Source organism: Stenella coeruleoalba (assembly GCF_951394435.1).
Source record: "Stenella coeruleoalba genome assembly, chromosome: 14".
Classification (NCBI taxonomy): Eukaryota; Metazoa; Chordata; class Mammalia; order Artiodactyla; family Delphinidae; genus Stenella; species Stenella coeruleoalba.
The window spans coordinates 20898824-20912231 of record NC_137160.1 but is presented as its reverse complement, the minus strand read 5'-3'; the positions used below and the strand labels follow the sequence as shown (position 1 = coordinate 20912231).

The 13408-nt window shown below is 36.9% G+C and overlaps 1 protein-coding gene across 1 annotated transcript in view; it reads left to right on the top strand.

The window, feature by feature from the left end:
- DCC (DCC netrin 1 receptor) overlaps nucleotides 1-13408 on the top strand; it is a 1193354-nt gene that overhangs the window by 950531 nt on the left and 229415 nt on the right.

Here is a 13408-nt window from a genome sequence, read left to right as displayed (position 1 = left end):
TCTATGCCAATAAAATGGACAACCTGGAAGAAATGGACAAATTCTTAGAAAGGTATAACCTTCCAAGCCTGAACCAGGAAGAAACAGAAAGTATAAACAGACCAATCACAAGTAATGAAATTGAAACTGTGATTAAAAATCTTCCAACAAACAAAAGTCCAGTACCAGATGGCTTCACAGGTGAATTCTTTCAAACATTTAGAGAAGAGCTAACACCCATCCTTCTCAAACTCTTCCAAAAAATTACAGAGGAAGGAACACTCCCAAACTCATTCTATGAGGCCACCATCACCCTGATACCAAAACCAAACAAAGATACTACAAAAAACGAAAATTACAGACCAATATCACTGATGAATATAGTTGCAAAAATCCTCAACAAAATACTAGCAAACAGAATCCAAGAGCACATTAAAAGGATCATACACCATGATCGAGTGGGATTTATCCCAGGGATGCAAGGATTCTTCAATATATGCAAATCAATCAATGTGATACACCATATTAACAGATTGAAGGATGAAAACCATATGATCATCTCAATAGATGCAGAAAAAGGTTTTGACAAAATTCAACACCCATTTATGATAAAAACTCTCCAGAAAGTGGAAATAGAGGGACCTACCTCAACATAATAAAGGCCATATATGACAAACCCACGGCAAACATCATTCTCAATGGTGGAAAACTGAAACCATTTCCTCTAAGATCAGGAACAAGACAAGGAAGTCCACTCTCACCACTATTATTCAATATAGTTTTGGAAGTCCTAGCCACAGCAATCAGAGAAGAAAAAGAAATAAAAGGAGCAAAAATTGGAAAAGAAGAAGTAAAACTATCACTCTTTGCAGATGACATGATACTATACAAAGAGAATCCTAAAAATGCCACCAGAAAACTACTAGAGCTAATCAATGAATTTGGTAACGTTAGGTAAAGTTTGGTAAAGTTTGGCTTCCCTGGTGGCTCAGTGGTTGCGAGTCCGCCTGCCGACGCAGGGGACATGGGTTCGTGCCCTGGTCTGGGAAGATCCCACATGCCGCGGAGTGGCTGGGCCCGTGAGCCATGGCCGCTGAGCCTGCACGTCTGGAGCCTGTGCTCCACAGTGGGAGAGGCCACAACAGTGAGAGGCCCATGTATCGCAAAAAAAAAAAAAAAGAGAATCAATATTGTGAAAATGACTATACTACCCAAAGCAATCTACAGATTCAGTGCAATCCCTATCAAATTACGAATGGCTTTTTTTACGGAACTAGAACAAAAACTCTTCAAATGTGTATGGAGACACAAAAGACCCCGAATAGCCAAAGCAGTCTTGAGGAAAAAAAACGGAGCTGGAGGAATCAGACTCCCTGACTTTAGACTATACTACAAAGCTGCAGTAATCAAGACAATATGGTACTGGCACAAAAACAGAAACATAGATCAATGGAACAGTATAGAAAGCCCAGAGATAAACCCACACGCCTGTGGTCAACTAATCTATGACAAAGGAGGCAAGGATATACAATGTAGAAAAGACAGTCTCTTCAATAAGTGGTGCTGGGAAAACTGGACAGCTAGATGTAAAAAAATGAAATTAGAACACTCCTTAGCACCATACACAAAAATAAACTCAAAATGGATTTGACACCTAAATGTAAGACCGGACACTGTAAAACTCTTAGAGGAAAACATAGGAAGAACACTCTTTGATATAAATCTCAGCAATATCTTTTTTGATCCACCTCCTAGAGTAATGGAAATAAAAATAAACTAATGGGACCTAATGAAACTTCAAAGCTTTTGCACAGCAAAGTAAACCATAAACAAGATGAAAAGACAACCCTCAGAATGGGAGAAAATATTTGCAAATGAATCAACAGACAAAGGATTAATCTCCAAAATATATAAACAGCTCATGCAGTTCAATATTAAAGAAACAAACAACCCAATCCAAAAATGGGCAGAAGACATAAATAGACATTTATGCAAAGAAGGCATACAGGTGGCCAAGAAGCACATGAAAAGCTGCTCAACATCACTAATTATTAGAGAAATGCAAATCAAAACTACAATGAGGTATCAACTCACACCAGTTAGAATGGGCATCTTCAGAAAATCTACAAGCAGCAAATGCTGGAGAGGGTGTGGAGAAAAGGGAACCCTCTTGCACTATTGGTGGGTATGTAAATTGATACAGTCACTATGGAGAACAGTATGGAGGTTCCTTAAAACACTAAAAATAGAGTTACCATTTGATCCAGCAATCCCACTTCTGGGCATATACCTAGAGAAAACCTTAGTTCAAAAAGATACATACACCCCAATGTTCATTGCAGCTCTATTTACAATAGCCAGGTCATGGAAGCCATCTAAATGCCCATCGACAGACAAATGAATAAAGAAGATGTGGTTCATATATACAATGGAATATTACTCAGCCATAAAAAGGAACGAAATTGGGTCATTTGTTGAGATGTGGATGGATCTAGAGACTGTCATACAGAGTGAAGTAAGTCAGAAAGAGAAAAACAAATATCGTATATTAACGCATGTATGTGGAACCTAAAAAAATGGTTCAGATGAACCGGTTTGCAGGGCAGAAGTTGAGACACAGCTGTAGAGAACAAACATATGGACACCAAGGGGGAAAGCCGCGGTGGGGTGGGGAGGGTGGTGTGATGAATTGGGCGATTGGGATTGACAGGTATACACTGTTGTGTATAAAATTGATGACTAATAAGAACGTGCTGTATAAAAAAATTAATAAAATTAAATTTAAAAATTAAAAAAATAAAATAAAGTTGAAGCCATCACCACAATTAATTGTATTATTTTATCTCCCCTAAAAAAAAATCTGTATACTTTAGCCGTTACCCCTCATTTTCCTCTTACATTGTCCCTCCATCAGCCAAAAAGAATCTCTAGTCTGCTTTCTGTCTCTACAGTTTCCCTGTTCTGCATATTTTGCATAAATGGAGCGATACACTGTGTCATCTTTCAATTGTGACTTCTTTCAATTAGCATAATATTTTCAATATTCATCCATGGTATGGCATGTATCAGTACTTCATTTCTTTTCATGGTCAAATAATATTCCATTGTATGGACATGCCACATTTTATTTATCCATTCATCAGATGGTGGGCATTTGAGTTGTTTCCACTGTCTTTCACTATTATGAATAATGCTGTTATGAACATTTGTATATAAGTTTTTGTGTGAATGTATGTGTTCGGTTCTCTTTGAGAATGCCTAGGAAGAAATCGCTGGGTCATATTTAATTCTATTTTTAGTCTTTTGAGGCATTGATAGATTATTTTTCAAAGCAGCTGCACCAGTTTACATTCTTCCCAGCAGTGTATGAAGGTTCTAATTCCTCCACATCCTTACAGTGTTGTTATTGTCTTTTTTTTGTTTTGTTCTTTTGTGGTTTTTTTTGCGGTATGCGGGCCTCTCACTGTTGTGGCCTCTCCCATTGCGGACCCCAGGCTGCGGACGTGCAGACTCAGCGGCCATGGCTCACGGGCCTAGCCGCTCCATGGCATGTGGGATCTTCCCGGACCGGGGCACAAACCCGTGTCCCCTGCATTGGCAGGCAGACTCTCAACCACTGCGCCACCAGGGAAGCCCTGTTGTTATTGTCTTTTGATCATAGCTATCCTGGTGATTGTGAAGTGGTGTCTTATACTATTCTATATATGTATTTGTTTGAATATTTTTATAATGAAGAGTTTCAAACAGAAGTAAATATCAGTCATTTGTATAATATTTCATTTATACCAAAAATCATTGTAAAAAAGTTACTTTATCTCATGCCTCAATCAATTGTGTGAGGTCCTAAATCCTCAAAAAAATTTGTTATAATATATGAAACTGTGCAGAATATATATTTTTTAATTTGGAAGAATTATTGGTTCTAATAGTAGTACCTAATTTACTACAAACTTCTCGGAATACCAAAATTAAAACACATAGTAGTTTGCACACCAGAATGTTTTGCTACTATGGCCTAGTTTTAAGGTATTGTAGTTAAAGACTAATTTTCTCTCTTTTACAAAACTGTGTGTGAAACCATTTTTCAGGTTCACATTGTGCCTAAAAAAGAGAGCTTAATATCTCTTATGAGAATGTCTATTTACTAGCCTGACATATTTGTAATAAAAGATCAAAAAACCTTTCCATTTCTAAAACATGCATATTTATAAAGCAGATTAGAAATGGGGCTGTATTGTTACCTAGGATCTCCTTTCTCATGCCTATTGTTCTGACGGACAATGGCTTATTCTGAACTACTTCCTCATCTTCCAGGAAAATGGTAGATTACTTACATTGAAATGATCATTGGTCAGCTTCTCTCCATGTTGTATAGGTTAAGGAAAATCCATTAACATTGTTTAAAGTAAAAAATTTTTAGAAATATTTTATTGAATTTGTCTTAATCCCAATTCTAATAGACTAATTATTCTGGAATTGTTTTATCATTTTCTTTATAATCCAGTAGTACTCATGCAGACATCATTTTAACTAATCAGCCGTAATGTAATGAGTAATTAAAATTATAGCCAGCTACAGGTGCTGTTAATTGTTAATCAATTATACACATAATGATTGCATATCTAATTGAAATACTGATTGAAGTATTGACAGTTACCCATAATTTTTTTCAAAAGTAAACTACCTCTTACTGGTCTTAAATTGGAATGAGTTATTGAGACTATGTTCTCAACAACTCTCTGAGTAGCTTCTCTGAACTTTAGTGGAAAATGGACCTGCTCTTTCTGCATGTATAAATAAAATTGGTGCAGTAGATCAGAATAGACCTGACTGGCTGTAGAATGAGTCAGTGCATTTTAATTGGTTTATTTGCATATTAACAGGAAACATTCTGCAGATGGTTCTGTGGGTCCTGAGTATCCGAATTTGGCAAATTTGGGGACCCTTATATAGGAATGTAGCAGTCATTAAACACTGATAGAATCCCTGTTTTGTCAGGAGGCTGTGGTCAATAGCACTGTCAACCTGCTGATCAGCCTTCACAGTAATTAATTAGCTCACATATTTATAGCAATTTGGTGGTTAGAATATCTACATGACAAAAAAGAGTTGACATTTATTCCTTTGGAAAAATGATTGTTGAAATTCTCAAAACAGTCTAAAGCATAGAAAGGAGAATTCTGTCTGTACCGTCATAACAAAACATTATCTCGTAGTTTCCAATCATTGAATCACGTGAATGGGAGGCAGCTTAGCCAGAGTAAGCGAAGTCTGGGTAAGATGATGTCATGATCCATCAGATAATGACCATTCTAATTTTAAGGCATAAACTCTAAATATAAAGCCAGAATTTATTTTCTGAAAAAGAGACCATAGTATGGTATGTCTGTTTAGCTTAGTAGATTTAGTAAGGCCAATCTATCAACATCATCATAGAATCTATCTCTGGAAAGGACCATGCTCTTCAAGGAAAATGTTTTAGGCGCATATGCCCTTGTGCACCAGGCCTGGAACACAGCAGCCAATCAGGATGTTTAATGAATAAATTGATATAATAATGTATGTAAATAATAGTAAGATTTACTTTAGGCATTAATCCAAAGAGAATAGATCATTAACAATCCAAAAATATTTTTAATTTTAATTTTTTAAATCAGCGCTCCTCATTATTCATATATCAGTGATGTTTCAGATGTAACAAGCACAGAAACCTCTTTTTTCTGCTGCCATAATTCACCGGTTAGGCTACCTAAGAATTTTCAAGTACAGAATGAGATAAGGAAAAGAAACTTGGAAAAAACACAACTTGGAAATTTTAACTCAAAGAGTTCTCTTTTTTAAAAAGTGAGAATGGTGTAGGCTATGTATTTGAGAAGAAGGGATCTGAAAATCCAAGCAAATGCTATTATTTATTCAAAGTAACAGAAGTGAAAAACATAAGGACTGCTATTATTCTGTCTAGTGGTGTGGTGTGTCATTTATGAAAACATTGTGTATTTCATTGTTTTTAGTCTGGCAACTCTATTGACACCTGGACATTAACGGTTTGGGTGTAAACTGTAAATAGCAAATTATATTATTGACCTGTCTTCTGGTATTACCTGAAGACTGCAATTGAGAACAGTTCCACTTACTTCAACTGTTCATCAGAACAGTTCCACTTACTTCAGGAATATTTCTCAAACCTTCATTCCCAATAAGAAAGCACCACAGAACACCTGTGATTCTGGAGACAACCAGCTGTTAATGCAAGTTACGTGAATCTGACCTATAATCTCACCTGACATGTGGAACTCAAATATTTTCCCTTATTTCTCCAACACAATTAAAATATTTAGTCTCACTTCATTTTATAAGACATAAATAGCTATGTAAGTACTCTGTAATTACTGTACATTGTAACAAATGACCTCATAAGTACATTGTAATGTCCCATGTAATTACATGGTAAGTCATGTCTTTGAGATGACTGCTCTGAGATTGAAAGCCTGCTGGTTTCAGAGATTAATTACTTAGGGCCTAATTTGACAGTGTGCTTGAAGATATGCCTCTGTTAAATAGCTGCATCTGCATTTTTAAAAAAATGTTTCATACTAAGGTTTTATTCCCTTATTTAATATAGACTCAGCTGTTTATCCCTAAATATTGGACATGTCTAAACTTTGATATGTGTAAAAGCAAAAAAGGCTTGTTCTATACAGGGTGAGACTGATTTGCAATCATATTTCTTCCATCATACATTAGATGGAAATTGTTTTTGTGACAAGAATTTTAAAGGTTCTGGTTTTATTACTCTAAAAATCATGGTGTTGTAAAAATTATGGTTTTTATTCTTTTATTGAGCAATGTATAACATTTAAACTAAGTTTCATTATTTCCAGACCAAGTTAGTATATCCTGATCATTTTAGCATGAGTGCATTATTGCAATACCCTGAATTCCTACTGGTGATTCTTGATAAATGCACTTTATCTCATACGTGAAAGAATTTTCATAAGGCTCAAATCAATACTTAAATTCTTATCTCTTTGCCTCAGGGTGCTTAAATATCTGGTGAAATCAATTATCCTGAAGTTACCTCATTCAACTTACTGCTCAAATAGTATCCTGGTTTCTATATTCTAAAACAAAAAAGGAATGGGAAATAAGTGAGCACTGTATTTTCTGCCTTAAGTTATATATTGGTCTATTTTCTTGTGCCTTTCAAGGGTATACTTTTGCAGATAACTCCCCTGATGTATTTGTGTTCTGGCTTTCAGAACTCTAGTTCCTGCATCAAGGCTATTTTATTGCTTTTAGTAGCTCTATTGAGTAGACATGAATAGTGTGAGAAAGGATTTAGCGATATGAAAGAGTTAATGAGCCTCCCTAAACATCCAGCTCACTTCCAGGGAATGACTTAGGACTGGTGAATAAAGACTATTGATACTGACAAATTTTGAAATGTATTACTTGTAAGATCGCTTTATCATGAACTCTAGGGAACAATCAAATTGCTTTTTTGTAATGGAATTTTGTTGAAATGTGAATACTGCCTAGAAATTACATTCCCAGTTTCTAGGACCTAAGAGAATAGGCCTGGCTACTAGGGTATACATAGCAAATTATCACATGAAAAAAATGCTATTTTAAATTCAGGAGTTCACAAAAAGAAGATGCTAGATACACAGCAATTCTACCTCTTTTTTTTTCTCTTCTTTTTCTTTAGGCTGGACTCTATCTTACATTTGTGGGTGATTTGTTGGTTGGTTTAGGAGTATTTGGTTAATTTTATTCAGTTGGCCAAGAAAGCCTTGACCTACAGGAACGATTGATTTTTTCTTTATTTTGCTTTCAGAAATTGAGACCATACATAGTTACATACCTGAGAATCAACTCCAACAAGGGTTTGGTAATCAATGGAGAAAGCACTTTTTCTCTGGGCCACTCATCAGAATATGGTAAAATCAACATAAAGCAATCACCTTTTCACCACTGAATGGTTTTTGAGTGGCTAAGAAAGTTGTTTCCCAGGGAAATGTAATCTAGTTGCTGTGATCAGTTGAAGTGCTTTTGGAGATAACTCAGACTCATTGAGAACCATTCATTCATTTATTTGTTTTTATGTCTTCAATACCTAATCATGTTTGTCCAAAGTGACCTGATGAGTCAATTCTTTAAAAAATTGCTCAGTTTTCAATGCCCTTTTGTGTAATCCAAAACAGGTGTACATTCTACCACTACAATTGCTAGTAATAAGTATAATTATAAACTTAAAAATTTTAAATAAGAGTAAAACTTTGAATTTTGCAGTGTTTTCAAGTTTCTAAACCCTTTCTCATCGATCACCTCTCAACAACTAGGTGGTAGATGGGGAAGGTCCTCTGATATCAATTGGTGCAGTGAGGTAACAGCTCCTAATGCCACTTAGCTAATTAGTGAAAAGCTGAGGGTGGAACAGGATACTTCCTATCATCCAGCTTGTAATATTTCTTGAATATCTTTTATTTGAAGAACACTATTCTCTCTCTAAACAGCAATTCAAAACTACATGCTAGACAGAACATCAAATAAGATTTTCTAAGCACTAGCTATGAGTTAAGGAGATCCCAGTATAGTTAGTTCCATGTCCCTGTGCCTGATATTTGAGCTTTATTTAACATTTGGAGTCGAGTCTTAAAGAGAGGACCAGTGTTTATTGTACAGAATGGGCATGCAAGTTTGGGACCAGTGTTGAACTAGACACACCTCTCAAAAAAACTCTCCAGGCCACTGTAAGCTATTGTCCACTCTTCTAATAGAACTCTAAGCCTCCTATTTAAATAACCGAAGAAATATTTTTTAAAAGCTACTTTGCAAGTATGAAAAATACTAGCCTACCAGACTGCTACATTGTCAGTATACATGGGCTACCCTTTGTCTCCTTAGACAGTGATGGATTGGGGATCTCACAGTGAAGATTTGGAAACATATTTGACCTTAATTTACTGGTTCAAGGCCCCTGTGCTTCTAAAATGAAGTAGGTTAAGTAAGTCATAAGCTTCCCCTTTTTTGCTTGGGCTTGTGAAAGTTGAGCTCTCAGAATTTGATGAAAGGAGTAAAGTGGTGGCATGTCAGTTTCCCGGCGTCAATTTAAATATAGCCCAGTTTACCTTAGCTAAGAAATATAAAAATGGAACTTATACGAAATGGAGCATTTTCCAGGTGACCTTTCTCATAGTTCGTGAATGTGCCCATTATATACCCCTGAAGAAGACAGGTCTGTGGGATGAATGGGTATGGCATTAAGGGCCAGTGTCAGGAGGGTTGTGTCCCTAAACAGGAGTAAGTAAGGTCATTAGGGATGTTCCTTCAGGAAGACTGGTCACAGTATCCAGAGAAACAGAAAGGTAGATGACAGTTGTCCCTGATGGGTGGTGTCAGAAATGGCTGATGACGCACTTCACGTGGTGAATCACAAGGCCAGTGGGTTTGGGCAGTTGAGAGTATGAAAGCAGATAACATGCCCAGATTCAGAGAGGCAAGTAAACATTGTCAGGAAAGTCCGCCAACCTCTGACAGATTCACAAAGGAGACACTCTCCGCTGGAGGACTCAGTCTAGGATGCCTTGGAGGTCTTAGATGAACCAAGCAGATTAACAAGGCAAAGGAACATTCACAAAAAAACATGGCAACATCCCCACCAGAGAAACCTGGTTACTAAAACTGGGACCCAAGTCAAAGTGAATTTGCAGTATTTTATTTGAAGTTGAGCAACCTGAGAAACGTGTCCCAGTGTGGCTTAGCATATTACATAATCAGGGACAGGAACTTTCCAAAGTAGTTCACGTAGAGCTTAATTTCAAGATAGCAGTCCCACTGGCCCTAGCTGTGAGGAGTAGAAGCCACCAGGGCAGAGATAAAGGGTAGACTATTTTACAACTAAATAAACCTATTGATGGAAAAGTGTTTGTATTATTTCAGCATCATTATATAAGATCACAACAGGTTAGCTTTCCCTTTTCAATAAAACAAAGCAATGTTCTTGCCTGAATTTAAGACATGTTCATAAAATTTTACTTAAAATCAAGTAGTACTCAATTTGTATATAACCATACTTTTATTATTGCACAGATATTAAACTTAAACTTTATGTGGTACTGGCAGACTTCACTCTGGAAATGTGTCACACAAAGTATTTTCTTACATGGCTTTAGGTCATTTTGGATAACAGTTGCCTACATGAACTCAAGAATGTCAATTATAGTATGCTACCCAAATTTCTAACTTTGCTTATCACAAGAGACGGAGTTTTTATGATAGTAAAGTAAAAACATGTCAGGTCTGCAAGAATAGTATATAACTGCAGGAAAAAAAATTATGCACCTTTGTAATACCTTATTGACATTTTATCAAATCCATACTTGGTTAGAGCCATCAAGTATATAGGTTTACAAAAAAAAAGCAAAACTTTTTGTGGGAATTGTTCACACAATTATGTACATAATAGAGCTTAAAATACTGTTTTATTAATTAATTTCTGTTCCAGTTTGAAACTCAATTAGACATTTTCAGCATTGATTGAAATATTCACCAAGTATTTGGGTATATATCAAAGGTTAAATATTAAATGTTATTATATAATTTTGATATTACTAAGATATGATTTACTCTAAACAATAAAATTAGAAAAATGCCTTTCGCAATATTATCTAGAATATTATCAACATGGATAGGCTTTGTTTCTGCATCCTCAGTGAATTGTCATTATTGATGGGACCAGCAGGTCCAGTGAACTCTTTTTGAAAGTAGATTATTTTTCAGACAACTTTATCACAGTAAATGCATTATCATCTACCAAGTTGCTTATGCCAGAAACCTAGGAGTCATTCTTGATGACTTTTCCTCCTTTACACTTGACAGTCAATAAATCACCAAGTGCTGTCAAGTCTACCTCCAAAAATAGATATTGCTTCTCTTCACTTTTCTGCCTTCCTTTAGTCTCCACCCTTTTCCAAGGTCTCTACCGCCCACACCTAAAGGTTCTATTGGCTACCACAAGAAAGTTGACTAATATTTTACAGAGTAAATTTCTCAATAAATATTCATGGAAGGAAAGGAGTTTAAAAAGTGTTGCTAGGTAATTTATCACTCTCAGTGCCCCTTTTGATTTCCAGAAGAAAAATTGGTGAATCAGCAGACAAATAAGTAGTCCACATTCTAAACATTGTTACTGTACATGGTATTTCTTGATTCTCCTTCCTACCCTTGTTTCCTTTTGCCTTTCTTTATTCTCTAAATCTCTTGCTCTCTTGCCCTCTCTTTTTCTTTTCCTCTTTCCTCCCTTAAAGTATTGATATTTACAATTTACTGCATGATTATTGTGCACCAGCAGTCTGATGGAACTTCTAAGCGTGTTCACACTGACTTTCGTAATCTGTACCACGAGCCTTTGAGGTTGGCCCTGTTATTAGTTCATAATGCGTATGAGAAAACTTGGGCTCAGAGAGCTTTAGTGGCTCATTCACTGATAAGGAAGGTGACTGACATGGGTGTGAGCAGTGTGACACTGGAGGCATGAGGATCAATTACTTAGCTATGGCTGTATTCTGGGCGATGGTAAATTATGTTCTGAATTAGGGCAGTGGCAGAGGGAATGTAAATAAGGAGATGCGTGGGGGACACAATGAAAACAGGTTTTTTAGAAGTGCTGATGGGCTCTTTTTATTTATTTATTTATTTATTTATTTTTTGCGGTACACGGGCCTCTCACTGTTGTGGCCTCTCCCGTTGCAGAGCACGGGCTCCGGACGCGCAGGCTTAGCGGCCATGGCTCACGGGCCCAGCCGCTCCGCGGCATGTGGGATCCTCCCAGACCGGGGCACGAACCCGTGTCCCCTGCATCGGCAGGCGGACTCTCAACCACTGCGCCACCAGGGGAGCCCCTGATGGGCTCTTTTTAATAAAATCTGTAGAGCCTCATGAGTACTGAAAGCATATTTCATTCTTCAAGGAAGTTCACATGAGATTCACCAAGTTCCCATAAATACAGAAGAGAAATAAGGGGCAGAGTCTAAAACTGACTTTCAGTTAAGTGTCAGGATCCTTAGATTTCTGCTGTGTTTCAACCAAGGTGTTCTTATTTGCTGCAGGGATCTTCCTTCAAATGGTGCCCTCCAATTCCCTTCTATGGGAATGCTATCCAGATAAAACCGCTGGGGAAAAGGAAAAGGCTTTCTCCCAGGGCATTAAATCTATTAAAAAGGTAGACGGTAGACTGCCAGGAGATTCTGAGACCACAGCTTTGCTGAAGGCACTCCAATATAATGCTCAAAAGCTCTGGGTTTGGATTTAATATAGAAGGGAGTTCAAATCCTGGCTTTGTCATGCTTTACTTATAAGACCTTAGGCAGGCTTCTTAATCTCTTATGTAAAACAAGAGTAATGGTACTTTACTCTCAAAAATAATAATGCATTATCAGCTGCTTAGTGATTGTATGGTGTCAAAATATATGTCCTCAATCAATATGACTCCTCTTCTCAAAACTCTAAAAGATATTCATTATCAGCTCAAATCTAGACTGTATCCTGGTGATTAAGGCCTTATTCCAAACTTGTCACTTAGACCTTTCAAAGCCTCAGCAGAAATTCTTGCTTTGTGGCCTTTTTATCATCCTTGGTGTATCACACGCATTTCCAAGAAATAGAGCTCTTGATCCGTCTCTGCTCTTAGCCAGGCCCACCTTGAAGCCAGACTCCTTGTCCAACCTTCATAAGACTGGGATCCTCAAGAATTGTCAATTTGTCGTATCCATCACTGTATACCCACCCCTGTACAGTGTCCTTCATGAAATAGGCATTTGATGACTGAAATCTTGTATAAACTTTGGTTTACAATGTATCTTTTTGTTGTTCACCCACTAAGCAGATCCTCAATAAATAATTACTCAATTGGGGGAAAAAAAATTTAAAAAAGACTCTCTACTACGGTAACTGAATGTTTTAAGAGGGGCTGGTCTTCCCCTGCAATTCACCCTAGAGAGAATAAGGCAAGATGTAAGTGTGCAATGTGATATGTGTAACTGAAAACAGAAGTTTATGAAACGTGGCTTCTGAAAATAAAAGTGAGGGTGGGGTAGTGAGCTTATTAATGTTTTTTTTGGTTTTCTTAGTTACTATTTATGCACATCTAGAGTGAAGGAAGAATTAAGGAGTGGATTAATGTAGCCCATGAGAAGGATGATACCACATCACCAAATTGGATAGGGTTATCTCAGACAGTTAGGAAATAATGGCCAATGAGATCCTTTCTCAATAAACCTAACTGCTCTCCACCATGCTTATTTTTAAACATTTTTGTGGTAACCAAAGAGGGGATGGAGGGATTTGGAGAAGTTAAGTTTTGCAGTTCTTGTTTTCTGCCAAATCTGAAAAAAAATGAAATTAATCCTTGATTCAAGATAAAACACTG